This window comes from Myotis myotis, unplaced genomic scaffold, assembly GCF_014108235.1.
Source record: "Myotis myotis isolate mMyoMyo1 unplaced genomic scaffold, mMyoMyo1.p scaffold_m19_p_18, whole genome shotgun sequence".
Lineage (NCBI taxonomy): Eukaryota > Metazoa > Chordata > Mammalia > Chiroptera > Vespertilionidae > Myotis > Myotis myotis.
Window position 1 is genome coordinate 12,237,691 of NW_023416322.1, and position 15,559 is coordinate 12,253,249.

A 15,559-nucleotide genomic window follows, 5' to 3' on the forward strand; every position below is an offset into this window, starting at 1 on the left:
CTGAGCCAAACCGGTTTGGGCAAATCTAGCTATTTTTAAGACTTAATTTTTATAGTTAATATTTATCAGTTTGATTATAATGTATTTAAGTGTTATTTCCTTTAATTTATTCTACTTGGGGTTTGCTGAGCTTTTAGGATTTGTGAATTGACACCTTTATCAATTTTGAAAACTTCTAGGCCATTATCTATTCAAATATTTCTCTGTTCTTCTCTCCCCCTCTTCTCCTTCTGAGACTCCAGTTATATATGCTGTTGGCCTTTTGATATTACCATATAGGTCTCAAATACTTTGTTTGTTGTTGTTTTTTCTTTCTATTATTAGTTTTAGTTTTAGTTTAAGTTTAGTTAATTGTATTGACCTATATTTCAATTCATGGATAATTTCTTCTGCTGTACCAGATTGCTATTCAAGCCACTGAATAAAGTCTTTATTTCTGATACATATTTTCATTTCTAATATTTCCTGATTGTTTCTTCTTATACTTTTTTTTAGCTAAAATATTTAATATATTTATAAAGGTTGATTTAAATCCTTATTAGCAAATGATCTCAACATCTGGGCCATCTGTATGTCTCCTATTGATTCTTTTTTATAGCTGAAATTTTCGTGCCTCTCCTCGTGTTTTATAATTGTAATTGTATAAAGGACATCATATATAAACAAATAATAAAGACTGGAGTAAATAATATTTAACACCATAAAAAATTACATATCTTCTTATACCAGGCTGCTAAAGTTTGTGGACAAAGTAAATCTACTCTGTACTTGAGCTGGATCTGGGCTTTTTGCCGCATTAGTTATATTTACCTTTCCAATTGTTCCAAATATTTTGAAGGTGGGATCAGGTATTTTCTTTAGCAAGTCATGACATCTGCGTACTGTGACAATCTTGAGAACTCTCTAGGCACTATCATGCCAAATTGAGGGTATCTCTCTCATTTACAGTCTGTCAGATACTTGGATCCCTGTAAAGTAGTCTTTGCTTTCCAGTTCTGCTGCTGGCTCTCAATATCTGAAAGAAATACTCTGTAGGCCTGTTTCTAGCCCATACTGAGTCACTAAACTGCACTTGTAAAGGTCCAGAGAAATGTATAGACATTTCTGTTACCTCTTCTTCCTATGCCCCCTTGGACCCCTGCCTTGCTCTGAGAAAGTCCCCTGGTATTAGAGGGAAATCTCTCTCAGTTCTTCCACCCCAGATGCTCCCACTTTCAGCACACTACCCAGGTGTAGCAGGTGGTGTGGAGAAGGTCCATGGAAAAGAGTGGTGAACGTATATAAAATCACTCTGTGCATGGGACTTCAAAATTCTGAACTGTCACGTCAGTCTATATGCAGCCATGAAATGTTCATTAAGAGTAAGGTTTCCCTAGTCAGTTTTGCTCAGTGGATAGAGCGTTGGCCTGCAGACTGAAGGGTTCCCAGGTTCGATTCCGGTCAAGGGCACAGGGTTGCGGGCTCAATTCCCAGTGTGGGGCATGCAGGAGGCAGCCAATCCATCCATGATTCTCTCTCATCATTGATGTTTCTATCTCTCTCCCTCTGCCTTCCTTTCTGAAATATATCCTATCTAATAAAACAGAAACATAGTAATTAGCCGTACCTCCGCTACCCTTCCCATTGGCTAATCAGGGCAATATGCAAATTAACTGCCAGCCAAGATGGCGGCCGGCAGCCAAGCAGCTTGAAGCGAACATGAGGCTTGCTTGCTTCAGTGACGGAGGATTCCAATGTTCCCCTCCTGCCGCTGCCGGCCTCCGAGCTTGCAGTTTGAAACACTGTTACAAATATAGAAGCTAAACAAAACCCCAGAAACCTGCTTTCAGCTAGCTGGGATCTCAGACCTGGAGTTGAAACAGTGTTTTGATTATAGAACTCAAACAAACCAGATACCTACTTTCAGCAGCTGAGGCCTAAGAGCTGGAGCCAAGCCTCAGAGCTAAAGCTGGCCCAGAATAAAAAAAAAAAAAAAGAAAAAAAGGAGTGGTTGGGAGCTTCAGTCACCCGCCAGCCTGAAAACAGGCCTCAGCCCCTCACCCAGACTGGCCAGGCACCCCAGTGGGGACCCCCACCCTGATCCAGGACACCCTTCAGGGCTAACCAGCCAGCCCCCACCCGTGCACCAGGCCTCTAGCCTATATAGTAAAAGTGTAATATGCCTCCCAGCACTGGGATCAGCAGAGCCTCGAGGCCTCCCGGCACCGGGATCAGCGTGACAGGGGGCAGCGCCCAAACCCCCTGATCGCCCTGCGGCTCTGTGTGTGACAGGGGGCCGGGCAACAACCTCCCTATCCGCCCTGCTCTGTTCATGACAGGGGAAGGCACCCCAACCCCCTGATCAGCCCTGCTCTGTGCCTGATATGGGGGAGCTCCCCAACCCCCTGATCGCCCTGTGGCTCTGTGTGTGACAGGGTGCGGTGCCCCAACCCCCCACCCCCCACCCACGGGCCCTGCTCTGTGTGTGACGGGGTAGAGCCATAACCTCCCCATCGGCCCTGCCCTGAGTGTGACAGTGGCGGTGCCCCAACCCCCTGATCGGCCCTGCTCTATGGGTGATAGAGGGCAGCGTCCCAACCGCCCCCCATGGGCCCTGCTCTGTATGTGACAGGGTAGAGCCGTAACCTCCCCATTGGCCCTGCCCTGAGTGTGACAGGGTGCGGCGCCCCAACCCCCTGATCTGCCCTGCTCTGTGTGTGACAGGGGGCGGTGCCCCAACTCCCCTATTGGCCCTACTCTGTGAGTGACAGGGGGGAGCTCCTCAACCCCCTGATCGGCCCTGCTCTGTGCATGACAGGGGGGAGCTCCCCAACCCCATGATCGACCCTGCTCTGTGCGTGACAGGGGATGGCGCCGCAACCTCCCCATCGACCCTGCCTTGAATGTGACAGGGGACGGTGCCCCAACCCCCCAATCGGCCCTACCCTGAGCGTGACTGAGGGTGGCATCGCAACCTCCCGATCCGCCCTGCTCTGTGCATGACAGGGGGCGGCGCCCCAACTCCCCAATCAGCCCTGCTCTGAGTCCGACCAGGGGCTGAACCTAGGGATTGGGCCTGCCCTCTGCCACCCGGGAGCAGGCCTAAGCCAGCAGGTCGTTATCACCCGAGGGGTCCCAGACTGCGAGAGGGCACAGGCCGGGCTGAGGGACCCCCCTCCCCTCCGAGTGCACAAATTTTTTTATTTTATATATATATATATAATCTCGAGTAAGGTTGGCTTCTCATTTGAACTCTTTTGTGGTGGTCTCACTTCCTTTCCCATTATGTCTCTAGCAATTAATACAGCTATGAAACTATTCTCTCTTAGAAAGGGCTCTTCTTTTGGGGGGTTTAGTTTATTTAGGGTTCTTTGAATCCTCAGAGCTCTGATGGTTTAAAAAAGAAACACACTGCCGAACCGGTTTGGCTCAGGGGATAGAGCGTCGGCCTGTGGACTCAAGGGTCCCAGGTTCGATTCCGGTCAAGGGCATGTACCTTGGTTGCAGGCACATCCCCACTAGGGGGCGTGCAGGAGGCAGCTGGTCGATGTTTCTCTCTCATCGATGTTTCTAACTCTCTATCCCTCTCCCTTCTTCTCTGTAGAAAATCAATAAAATATATTAAAAAAAAAAAAGAAACACACTATGATTGTGGTTCATCCAGCTTGTCTTAGATGTTAGGATGAAAATAATTGTCTCCCGCACCACCCTATTTTTTATACTCCCCCCCCCCCACACACACACACACCTTGGTTTCTACAATTCTAATCTTATTCTCTTCTTTTCTGGCTTTTAATTCTTTCTTTGTCAGATCTTGTTCATATCAAGCCTTGGAAAAAACACAACTCATGGAAAATATTCAAAATGCAATATTATATTGGTATGTCACTGTCCATTTATACTTTAAAAAAATTATCACCTGAGGATATGTTTTTGTTGTTTTTTAGAGAGAGAAAGGGAGAGGGAGAGAGAGACAGAGAAACATCAATGTTAGAGAGAAATCTCAATTGGTTGCTTCCTGCATGTACTCCAAGGGGGGATTGAACCCACAACCTGGTATGTGCCCTGACCAGGAATTGAACCGGCAACCTTTTGGTACACGGAATGATGCTCAACCAACTGAGCCCCACCAGCCAGGTCTATACATTTTTTTTTAATTGACAGGTACCTAGATTGTGTGTTTTTTTAAAAAAGAGGGTTAGCAGTTACACTTGGGAAATACATAAAACCAAATAATGACTTAAGTCATAGACTCTCCATTTAAAAATTAGAAATTTCTATTTAAATATGTTGATTTGCATTTAAATCTTAATTCAAAGGTATAACAACCCATTTCCTTTTCTCATAACCCAAAGGGCATTAATGAAAGCAGATTAAACTACCCTCAAGAAAGGAGGTGAGGTTCACCTTTCTCTCTTACCTTCTCTTAGCTGCTGTTTTTAAACCTGCTATGGTTGAACTGGGGGTGGGGTCAACATGGAAAAGGGAAGGAAGAAGGATGAGAAGGTTCTGGCTTCACTGGTACTGACTTAAGACAGTTGTATTGTCTTGGGGCTTGGCGAGAATATAAAGCTGGCTCTTTCCCTCATAAGCAAATAAGTGGGTTTTTGGAGGCTTCCCTACTAACGCCCCAACTGGAACTCCTTCTGACATAGGCCTCCTGGTCAAGATAACTTTTAAAATTACACCAAGCTAACATCTTATTGTGAAGTTCACTTCCCTTCTCTGGAATCAAGCACCTTGGACACACTATTAGAAGGAAACACAATTATCTCTCACTATACTGCTACCGCAGGCCAGCTCAGATGGCCTCTCCCTCACATTACGGTCCGTTAGGCATGTGCTACATGCAGTCACTTGTCCCTCCAACTCTAAAATACAAGGTTTACCTATCAAACTCTCCAGGTGATTTCTTTTACAGCTCCTCCGAACAGACTTGAGTGAGAAATCATAGGAATCCCAGAACAGATTTTTCCCGAAGAAACCATCATTAATTCTCCTACCATCTCAACAGATGCTTTTTCATTTGTCTTGTTAACATGAGAGCTAGCTAAATGTTCTCAGATGCTTACTTTTACCTATCTGCCTCATTTTGTAATTTTTACATCGGTTTTCTCTTGTTGTCTCAGTGAAAACTTCCAATTTAACATTTCATTTCATCTCCCTTTCCCCCATCCTTTAAATATTGGTATGCCACAGGTTTCTGTCCTTGAGCCAATTATTGCTTCGCTCAAAACACCTTCCTTCCCTGAGCAGTTTTTCCACTCTCATAGCAACAATTATGCACATGCGAATTGCTTCCAATCCTTATGTGTAGGTCCATTCCCTCACCTGAGACTCTAATTCCAACCGCTTACTGAATAATAACACTGTGGAGGCTCCACTGAAACTTCGAATTTAACACGTCCCAAATCAAACTTATTATTCTCTTCATTCTGTTTCTAACTTCTTACTTCTCTTCCTTTATCTTCTTGGAATGGCCTTGGCTCCCCTCTCCCCCCACATTTTCTTTCTTTCTATGCATGAAGAAACCTAACAGCCTTCCAGCTTAGATGTCAACTTCTCATTTCCCACACCCAGAAAAATGGATTGCTTCTCTTCTAGACCCCTCAGATTTTTCTGTCCTCCGTCAGTGACATGGTCTGCTCTATATTCACCTGTGTGCCCATCTCTGTCTTCATAGTTTGAAGTCCCTCCAAGGCAAGGAACATGTCCCAGTCTTCCCCAGTACCCAGGGTGGTCCTGGTACATAGTCTGCTCTCACTAAATATTTGTTTCATGTTAATTTTTGTTTATAGACAATATATCATTAGACTCTTATGATTTATCACTAGATGAAAATTGTTACTGTCTTCAAATTCCAGACAAGAAAATTATAGTTTCAATGTGTTGAGTCACTAAAAACAAGGTCTCACAGACAAGAAAGAAGCTGAGTCAGCATTTTAGAACTACATTTTACTCACAGCCTAATACTCCTGTTTTCTGGGGTGTTTGTTTTCATGCCAACCTTATAGGGTCTGGCCTTTCAAGCACCCTTCAAGATCTTTCAACCCCTAAGCTCCTGCTACACGTTTTTAGAAAAAAAGGTGTATGAGGATTCTGCCTCTATTCTTCTGAGTCCTCTTCATTCCTTCCAAAGAACAGAGCTAAAACCCAGCAATCAATCCCTTTGACTAAGTAATACGTGACAAGCTTCTACGTTGTTTCTTCATGATATCTATATCCATATGCGCAGTTATAATACTAGTGCAATGCCACCCCATGCATTCCTGCCTCTGTGGTTTACACAAGCACCTCACCTAACATCTGGCCTGCAGTTAAAGGGTATCACAGAGCCAGCACCTCCCCAAGCGCCAGGCATTGTGTTCAGACTGCTTTTTCCAGCCCTGGCCTATGACTCATAGGTGGGTTTGTAAAGAGAGACTGAGCTTTGTTTTGCTAAACTTTTTTATCCTAACAAAGGTTTCTGTCAGCTTTGCCAGCTAATATAGTTATAGTTGCTGTATGTTTTAGAACCTGAGATAGAAATAGCAGGTCATGTATTCTAGGAATTGATCCCAGTAGTCAGGGAGCATAAAGTTGGGAATGGCAAAAAACCAGTACAAGGGTGTGTTATCAAGCTGATGGACTCCTTGGGCAGTTCGGCATTAATATCCGTGAAACCCTCTGAGGAGCTGCTGGGGAAATGTTCATTCACCTCAGGAAGGAAGTGGAAAGCATTTGTCAGAAGCTCCCATTTCCCCATGGCCAAAGGTTGTTCCAGGGAGCACTGCTCCCACTCACTTCTAAGGTGTGATGTGGATGCCAGTTAACTTCTGCAGGAGCCCCACCCTGGTGTCACCCAATCCTGAGGCAGAAGGCAAGCAAGGGAGTGGGGCTATGAGAAGCTGGCTGCCCTACCAATGGCTGAGTGAATGTGAGATGATACCTGTAAGAGCCCAGCATAACATGTGTGTCTGAATTGAAGACCCGGTCTCCAGTGACAGAGCTGCACTAGGTACCTGAAGAAGCAAACTCAAAAATCAACTCTGGGGAAGGTACCTTCATCCAGAGCCTCTGGGATCTAAAGAAATAATTCTCAAGGGGCATGGATAGCACAGAACAGTTTTCAATTATATAAGGAAACAAGGAAACAGGAGTGAGAACCAACTGTCTAAAACAGGAGTAGAAACAGATCCCTAAAGACTTCAGATATTGAAGAAGAAAAAGAAAAGACTTCAGATATTGAAACATTAAACACATATTTTAAACCACTCTACTCAGTATTTAAAGAAAATTAAAGTTAAAATATCAGCCTTTAAAAATGACAGTATTTGGCTTGGCTGGGTGGCTCATTGGTTGGTGCACCATCCCATACACTAACAATAATAATAATAATAATAATAATAATAATGCTAAGTTGTGGGTTCAATTCCCAGTCAGGACACATACCTAGGTTCCAGCTTTGATTCTGGTCAGGGCACTTATGGGAGGCAACTGATCAATGTTTCTCTCTCACATCAATGTTTCTCTCTTTCTTTCTCTCTCGCTCTCCAGTCCTCTCTCTAGGATCAACGAACATATCCTAGATTAAGGATTAAAAAAATGACAGCATTTGAGGAAAATGGTTTTAAAGTGCACAAGTAAGGAGCTTAGAAATCGTCACACACACACACACACACACACACACACACACACACACACACACACACTGAACAAACCGTAAATCAACAACTTTCCTTAGAGCCATCAGAGAACTGAAGTCACGGAGCAAACTGATGCCCCAAGGATTTGAGAGATACTAGGCAGATGTAAAAAAAAAAATCACAAGTTAAAGAGAAAAAGCCTGCACGGGAATCAGCCCTGGGGTTAGGAAAACCTATACTGTGGTTAACGAGTTGCTGGAGGCTCCATGTGGACAAGACCGAGAGGTAAAAACTCCAGGGAGGCCTGGCCTATGGAAGGTGCACTCAGACTTCTGTGAGCTTCACCTCCTGGAGCTGTACCAAGCGCCCACCGTGAATAGCAAAGAAAAAATCCACTTTTGCTCCCAGCAGAAGGGGAAAATAAACTATTTTAAAATGTACCTGAGTGTTCTGCTGTTCTTACCAGGGCCTGCCTGGTTCTATCAGAGCCTAACTGACTGGAGGGAAGGAAATGCCTGGCTCCAGTGCACTCGAGCCCTCCTGACTCACCCAAAGTGGGAAAAGACAAAAAAACACACCCAGTAGCACTTGTGAAGGTCGCAGTCCAGGAACAGGGGCTCAGTAAAACACTGACACTTAACCATAGAATTATAGAATACTTTTCCTACCCCCATACCTTACCACCACATCAATAAGTTTTTCTTTATAATAACAAGAAAATCCAACTAGCCCCAGCTGGTTTACTCAGTGGGTAGAGCATCGGCCTGTGGACTGAAGGGTCTCGGGTTAGATTCTGGTCAAGGGCATGTACCTTGGTTGCAGGCTCCTCCCCACAGCCCGGGCCCTGGCCGGGGTACATGCAGGAGGCAACCAATCAGTGTGTTTCTCTCACATCAATATTTCTCTCTGTCTTTCCCTCTCTCTTCTACTCTCTTTGAAAATCAATGGGAAAATATCCTTGGGTAAGGATTAAAAAAACAAACAAAAAAAACAAAACAAAAAATAAAAAAAATACAACTTTAACAATCTGCATCTTTCAGAACATATCTAAGAAGTACCTAGGGAAACCAAAACATAAGAGGGAAACAAAAACAAGGATACCAAAGTATATATTAGCCTTGACATTTGCAGTTGCATCAAACAGTACAGCACAGCCTAACCCCCATCCAGATCAACATAAGCCTCACACTGAAGGCCTGTTTACTTCAGATCATATGTGGCTTTCAACAAAAAATTGTAAGGCATACTACAAGACAAAACAGAGTTTGAAGATAAAAAGTAAGCATCAGAATCAGACGGGGCTATGGAAGAAAAGCTTGAATTATCAGAACAGGAGTTTAAAATAATATGATTTTTATAAAAAGCTCTAATGGAAAAAAGTAATCACCATGCAAGAATATATGGGTAATGTAAGTAGACAGATGGGAACTAAGAAAGAATCAAAAGGTAGAATCAGAAACCACATCATTGCAGTTACAAATTGCCACGTGTTCTACCTTCTTTTCTTTGAGATCTATGTAGGTCCACAAAATTCAGTCTCCTCCTCACTTCCCAGCCCTGTTTAGAGAGCTTAAGAATAACTGATTACGTGGGAGTTGACCATCTACCAGTATATATATAAAAGCCTAAGCCTGTGGTTGGCAAACTGCGGCTTGCGAGCCACATGCGGCTCTTTGGCCCCTTGAGTGTGGCTCTTCCTAAGCCTTAGGAGTACCCTAATTAAGTTAATAACAATGTACTTACCTATATAGTTTAAGTTTAAAAAATTTGGCTCTCAAAAGAAATTTCAATCGTTGTACTGTTGATATTTGGCTCTGTTGACTAATGAGTTTGCCGACCATTGGCCTAAGCGACCTATCAGAGGTCCGCTGGCTTGAGGTCACAGGTGAGATGACTGAGTGAATTCCCAGTTCCTGAGAAGAGACTTCCTCCTGAAGAGAAAAGTTACCACTGTATCCCAGCCAGGAGTTTCAATCGCTCTCTAATCATGCCCCCTAGTTGGTCCAAGCAGTGGGGGCTGATTGCTCAAAGACTTGAAAATTAGTGGATGAAAAGCAGAATCCTTAGAATAACATTTTACCCACATCCAAAAATCAGTTTTCATTCCACACCTCCCACCATCTTCACTTAGGCAACCACACAGGAGCTCTCTGATTATCCCACTGGGTTCTACTGTATGCTCAAAAATTCCTCAAAATCAAATTGTTCTAATCACTTTTACTTAAAGGGAAATGCAGAGACTGCATTCTACAGGATGCTGTTAAAAGGAGAAATACAGCCATAAGCATTGAACAAACAACTGGAAGAAAAAAGAGAGGAAGAAAGGAAGGGGGAGAGGGTGGGAAGGGAATGGACACAGAAAGTTAATGCCCCGAAGGTCTGGGACTTACTGCCTTAGGAAAGAATTACTCGAGAGAGAAAAATGTCTGCCCCTCACTAATTTGGAGGCAAAATGAGAGACATGTACAAAAGCAAAATCGAAGAGGTCCTGTCTCCACACAACTAGGTTTTCTCAAGAGTGAAGGTTAGTGACATGCACAGCTTCAGGAGTTGGTTATTACTAATAGCATTATTGTTATTCTAACGTATTCCAGGTCCTTCTTTAACATCACAAAACTCCCTGACAGTGACTTTTGTCTCTTTGGTCCTTTCTATACCCTTTTGGCCTTTTTTGCATTACAATACACAAGCTCACAATTCTACAATTCCCCCTCCCCCCATGGAAATGTACCCTCTCCCCACTCCCAGAACGGACTAGTGTGATTATTGAATAGGCCTGGGTGCTCTGTGCTTCATCTTTTCTTGCTGTAACTAGACAGCCCTTTTTTATTCTTATGATAACTGGAAAACTTGAACAATCATTGTCCTACCCAGGAGCTGATCTGGGAGCAATTGTGCTCTCTACCGCCCCATCCCCTTTGGGAGCAAGATCCCTTTTTAAAATAATGACTTCTCTAGCAGTTTATTACCAGCCTGGAGTCATTTTCACACCTCAGAAGTGAAGGCTTAATGAGCAGAGAAATTAAAGAGTAAAACTCTGCTAGTGTCTTCTTAAATGGTGGCATTTTGGCATCTCAGGAGAAGATGCACTTGCAAAGGGGGAAACATTGCATTCATCTTGTTCTCCCAATGACCTTTAGGTAATGAACCTCAAAGCTTCCTCCTCCCCACCCGTCAGCTCCACACCTTTCCTTTTCATCTTGGAGGGGATGTCTCCCAGGAAGATCAGCTGTTGAATAGCGGAGTTGTGCTCACAAAATGAATTCACCTAGCAGAGAGTTGAAAATGCAGTGGTGACCCAGTAAGACCTTCCTCATTGCCTGGTGACCACACTCCCAGACCCTCACCCCACGATGACTCCCTACCAAAAGTTGCAAATTCTCAGGCATCTTTTAGAAACACACTCAGAGACAGTATCTCTGGTTCTTATGTTACCGGAGTTAGGGTTCTTGGGTTGCCCAAGATAGAAAGAGAGAAGAAACCCCAGAGAAATTTCCAGACAGATTTTAGTAAGCTTACTAGAGGCCTGATGCAGAAAATTGGTGCAAGAGTAGGCCCTCACATCCCCGGCTGCCTCGGCCCTCGCAACCCCAGCTTCATCCGGAAGGTCGCCCGGAAGGTTGTCCGGATGGTCGTTCTGCTGTCCGGCCGTTGAGTCTATTAGCATATTATTATAGATGTGCAAGCTTAAGGGAGGCAGCACAGAGGAAAGGAAGGTCCTCCAAACTGGCTCCAGGGACTGGCTCTGCTCGGCTGCTTTCATAAACTGGGGGCAAAGCAGCTCACACAAATTGGTGAGCTTTTCGAAAAGGCGGGCTTGTGAAGGGTCAGGTGGGGTTACTTCCTCTTCCTGTCCAGTTGCTTGGCAACTATCTCCGCACCTGGGCTGTGGGTGCAAGATGGTGGTGTGGCTCAGTACCATCACCACAGGAAGGTCCTATAGAAGCCAAACCTTGATCCACTGTGCACGGGGAATGTTGGCTTCAATTTGATCTTAGCCTGGCTTCCTGGCCACCCGGTATGGTTCCATTCTTGGGCCAAAGTCCCTATGATGTCCCATTTATCCTTTCATAACTCTCCCAGTTCGTTACTCCCTCTTCAGTTCTCTTCGTGGTTTTGACAATTATTTGCACATATTATTGTGATTATTGTGGTTTTAATAATCCATGTGCATGTCTATCTGTTCCACTAGGCCTTGAGTTGTGCAAGGACAGTGACAAAACCGTGTTTGTTTTTACATCCCTGGTGCCCACAATGCTTATCAAAAGTAACAACTTAGCAAAATTTGGTGAAGGAATAAATGACTAAATGATTCGAATGATTCTTTTTCAAATGAATGATAGTGTCATAGCCTTTGAATCAAAATAGAGCAATAAGAACCAGTAGGTAGATGTAAGCATTGATTGTGCTCTGCACATGACTGCCAAGTTTAGGTTAGTGAAAAAAAATAATTCACCAGTCCACCTCCAACCTCTAGAACACCGGTTCTCAACCTGTGGGTCGCGACCCCTTTGGGGGTCAAATGACCCTTTCATAGGGGTTGCCTAAGACCATCAGAAAACACATATATAATTACATATTGTTTTTGTGATTAATCACTATGCTTTAATTATGTTCAATTGTAACAATGAAATTGGGGGTCACCACAACATGAGGAACTGTATTAAAGGGTCGCAGCATTAGGAAGGTTGAGAACCACTGCTCTAGAATAAAATTCTCCAACTCACTGCTACAATACAGACGTCCCAGGAAGCATTTATGCAAATCTATTAGCTTCCTACCTGGCCTGAAAAGATAAAAAAACAATCTCATGTTTGGATGGCCCTTTCCTCATAACATCTGTAATCTTTGGGGATCCGTTTCTGGCTAAGGAATCCTCCCTGAGGGTCCGATCCAACTGCCCAGAGTAGGCAAGTCAAATTAATGAAGTAGTAGGATTCAGTCTATCTCAGTGGCTGCTGGAGGAGCATCTGCCTGCCTAATTGCTTATTTTGCTTGGTTGGATTTGAAGCTCTATTGATATCTGAAATCTTTTTCTCATTCTATTAATATCAGTAGTTGGAGTGCTGGAGTTTGATTTCCAATGTTTTCGTTTATTTTCTCTCTCTGGTAGGGAAAGCCAGAGAGGAAACAAATGAAGAGAAAATGGCTGTTGGGTTGAGGGGGAATATTGGTAAGGAAGGGAAATCAGGAAGAGGAGGGTTCTACTCCTGAGAGGACTGGGGAAGGTGGAGACCCCTTACGATGATCAGCAGTCAATGCTATTAATAGACACGGAAAGCATTTCGGTGCCATCTCAGGTTCCACATGTTGTCTGTGGAGGGGGCTTGTTGTCATAAGAGGCCAGAGATTCAGCCCTCCTCTGCAGCAGATATGAGGAATGAGGCTGTTTGCTTTAGAAAAGCCAACGGAATTAGGCTGCTGTTTACTGTTTCATAAAGGAATAGTGGACAAATTACCTACCCAGACCATATTGGGTGGAATTGTTAGTTAAAAGTGACAACCAGGCCTGTAATTTACACTGCAGTTTGGAAATTTAAGCTGGGAGGCTCGGAGCTCTCAATCGTGTATTATAAAGCTCCTTTTGTACTTCGGGCTCATTTTGTGCTGGGGAATCATTTAGCCATTGACTCTAACTGCTAATACTGTTCCATCAAATACCAAGTATAAATCAAAATTACTGCATCATTCAAACTCTGTCCTCGGAGTTGTTTACACGTATTTTTTCCACCATTACTTCAGTATAGTTATAAGAGAAGCCGCTAAATGATGATATATTGTGCATGCCTTGTTCTGATCCTACTAGAGCCTCTTGCAAATAACATGTAATCCATGACAAATTATTTTTCTAGTTATACAAAACATAAATAATGATAATAAAAAGGGAATTAAATTGATGAAAGATGTGGGGGAGAGAGAGAGAGAGAGAGAGGAGAGAGAAATGTTTCAAATACATAGCTCTTCTCTTGGTCTTGGCTGTCCAAAACAGGTGGGAAGACAAAGGAGGAATTTTTAAAGTAGCTTTGCTACATTTTGTCTAGTCCAACCTAGGAAAAGAGTGATAGAAAACTCACTGGTCACATATGTAACTTTTTGTTCGAAGCCAGATCTACTAACTTTTAACCTTATATATAGAAGCTCCATTCATTTGCAAAATCGTTCCACCCAAAGAAATATTTGGTGTGTACAAATCATCATGGATCATGAAGGCAACCGTGGGAGATGTCCAACCTAGTGAATCCATTTTTGTTAATATCCATTATATGTCAATAGACCCCAGATGAGAAAAATCACTGGTGTCTTCAGTCTGCCATCCTGCCTGAATCTTTGTTTTCTGGCTTTTTAAACTGTACTTCAGAACAAAGAATAAGTGGGTAAATGAATCAGCAATGGATTTATGTATAGTAGATTAAGGAATATTATGGCAGGAAGAGATTGCTAATGTCTTAGCATTATCTTTCTGCCTTTTCCCCCATTTACCTCTAAAATTTCTATCAGTCATACATGGATAATGGTGAAATCTACCTACAAATGTTAACAATTCCTTGTTAATTGAAGGACTTACCCTCCCGTCTTCAACTTAAACCATCATTTTCTTCCCTTGTGCCATACGTATTGCAGATATGTGTGATACTGAAAGACATAAAGCAACAAATCAAAAAAAATCCTATCTCAAGCCATAATGGTCATTAATCTTATATTAACACAGCAAAATAAAAGATTTTTTGGAGTGGGCATTTATCAAATTATACTTTCCCCTGACTGGTACTACAATGCAAACATAAAGCTGATAGATGAGGTGCTAATTTCACTGTCTAAAAGGAGCTTCAACAAGGGCCATTAGAAATTATATCATAATAACAAGACATTCTTTTTCAGATTCCAGAATTTAAAAAACATCTGTTTTTGAAGGAGGTTTCAGAACCTGCTGTGAGTCTCGAAAATTTGGATTGTCACTGCTGTATCCTCCTCGGCATCAATAATCGGCTGCTACCTCAGGATGTTGGCTGTCTAGGGCCCCAGCTCCAATCAGCAAAGCAGTTTAGAAATCCAGAGAGAGAAGAACCTTTGTAATTAAGAGTGTTCTGCCCATTTATAGAATCAAGTTTTCCAGAAATGCAGCTTAGTATAAACCAGGTTTCATGAACATTTCAACATAATATAACAAACACACGCTTTTCAATGAAGCAGATAGCAGAGCGATTTGTTCTAGCAGATGGTTGCAGAGCAATTATCTCCCTACTCGACACACAGGGGTAGCAGAAGATTCAACAATTGACTACTCAAAGCCACTAAGCGATGCAAGCGAATTTCTGAGATATTAAAACAAGCAGGGTTTGCATCCTCCACTCTCCACAAGCAAGTCCTGGAGAATGTTCTAAAAAATAACAGATGATGGCTTTGCTGTATGTGCATGTTCCTCCTGCTGATTTATCTCAAAGAACTAGATTCAAAAGATGGAAGGACTCAGAAGATTGCTCACCGTTCCACCACCTGATTGGGCCTCTTGTGACTTTGCCTAGGAAAATGACTCTTCTTCCCTCTTTGATCTTTCCTCTATGACAGCGGTTCTCAACCTGTGGGTCGCGACCCCTTTGGTGGTCGACCGACCCTTTCACAGGGGTCGCCTAAGACCATCGGGAAACACATATATAATTACATATTGTTTTTGTGATTAATCACTATGCTTTAATTATGTTCAATTGTAACAATGAAATTGGGGGTCACCACAACATGAGGAACTGTATTAAAGGGTCACGGCAGCTCTATGACATCCTGAATCTATGGGCCAGTCAGGTTGCCCTAGCTAAAACAGATCAACAATCCCCAAAATAAAGTTTGCGATTTATACTTTAAGTGGTGAAGAGATTGATTGATTCGTTCTTTTCTGATATGCAACTACAGAATAGAAAGCCAGTGTACTGAAGCCAGCTTAAAAAAACAAAAACAAAACA

General features: G+C 43.1%; 1 long non-coding RNA gene across 1 annotated transcript in view; it reads right to left on the minus strand.

Moving 5' to 3' along the window:
- LOC118673630 overlaps positions 1-15,559 on the minus strand; it is a 246,725-nt gene that overhangs the window by 32,858 nt on the left and 198,308 nt on the right. The window contains exon 3 of the long non-coding RNA XR_004973426.1: positions 14,170-14,237. This is a non-coding gene — a long non-coding RNA (uncharacterized LOC118673630). The remainder of the gene's footprint in view (positions 1-14,169; positions 14,238-15,559) is intronic.